Genomic DNA, 1579 nt, shown 5'->3' with positions numbered 1-1579 from the left:
GCCTGTGAGCCAAGAACTTTTTAGATGTCTACAGAACAGTCTCCAGAGAATTTCAGGCTCTGGTGATTTTCTGCCTACCGGCTGGATGTGCTCTTCACTCTCCACTATGCAAGGAAACCAAAGTGCATCTTGTAATTGGGAAGTCCTCACTGAAGCACCTACTAAGCTGGCAGTTTACTTGGTCGGCTTGCTACACTCTCCGGTTTTCAACAGACTTTCAAGGATGACAACAAGCAGCCTTAGCTTCCTCCAGCTCTTATTTAGTTGTCTCAGACACTGGATTTCTTGGCAGTCTCTCTGCCGAGGCCAAGTGCTTCTTGGCTGCATGCAAAATTGTAAATAGTGGTCATAATTGCCAATCACCCTTGCTCTGCTACAGATGCAGAGAAGTTATGTTGAGCTTTTTCAAACCTAAGTAAGTACTAGCGGTCTGTGGTGGGTTCCTGTAGGCAGGATGAAGCTGGGGACTGATCTTGAAGGAGTTCCCATGCTGGGAGAACAGGTAGGCATCCTACCTTATATCCAAACACATCTTCTCGCCTTCACCCCTGCTCTCTAGGGCTCCCTTTGCTGTTATCCTGACTCTGCATGACAAAGGTAGGACTTCAGGATGCTCATAAATTGACAGGTCAGCCAAGACCATGGTTGCTGTCTAATCTAAGTCAATTACCTGTTCCTCTCTGAGAAAACCAGGCAGGCAGCTTGAGAGTCATGCACTCTGGCCTGCAAAAGGCAGAGTCAACAATTTCCTTGAAATACTCGCCTTTGTTCATCGACTGTGCAAAACTGGAGCTCAGGTGAGACGCCGGTCTTTCGGAAGCCCACCAAACTGACCGAGGTACATTCAACACAGACATTTTCTTTCAGTTCGTACCAGCGAAAGCAGTGGCATATGTTAACTTTTCATGGGAAGGCCCCACACTGGCGGGCAGTGGTTTTGAGGGGGCCAGTCCGTGGGCCCCCGCCGCCATCGCCTCTGGGGGTGACCGATCAGCCGCGTGGGCTCAGCTCCTCCACCAGGTCCACGCTGCGGGGCCAGAACGGGCCAGGGAACCGCCACAGGCAGCTCAGTCCCAGCACCCGCCGGCCCACGGCAGCACCCCGCCCCACCCAACGCGGGGCCAATGTCGGCAAGACACGGGACCTCGCTGCCAACTCCCCTGTTTTCACAGAATTTTTCTACTCCGACCTTTTTTTTTTTAAAAAAGAAAAAAAATAATAATTTTTCTGTCAGTGGCAGACCTCTATGGGAGTTCGCACCACGGGGGAGGGAGCACTCGCCGCGTCTCCCCTCACTGAAGCCGCCTCCCACCCGGGGGACCGCTCTCCCCTCACGGGAGGACGGCACGAACGCGCTCCCGCCCGCCGCCGCAGGCCGCACGTCAGCAACAGCAACGCCAACGCCGCCCGGCCCCGCCTCCCGGCAGCCCCCGCGCGCCGCCCGTCCTCGCGAGACTCCTTATTCTCGCGACAGCGGGGCGCCGCCATCTTACCTGCTCGCCCGCTCGCTCCGTCTGGCTCTGCGGCTAAGGGGAGCTGGGGGGGGGGGCGGGGCGGTTCGGAGCCCGGCTCGGGGCCC

Source organism: Haliaeetus leucocephalus, unplaced genomic scaffold, assembly GCF_000737465.1.
Source record: "Haliaeetus leucocephalus isolate CR32 unplaced genomic scaffold, Haliaeetus_leucocephalus-4.0 Scaffold61, whole genome shotgun sequence".
Lineage (NCBI taxonomy): Eukaryota > Metazoa > Chordata > Aves > Accipitriformes > Accipitridae > Haliaeetus > Haliaeetus leucocephalus.
This window is presented reverse-complemented; position numbering follows the sequence as displayed.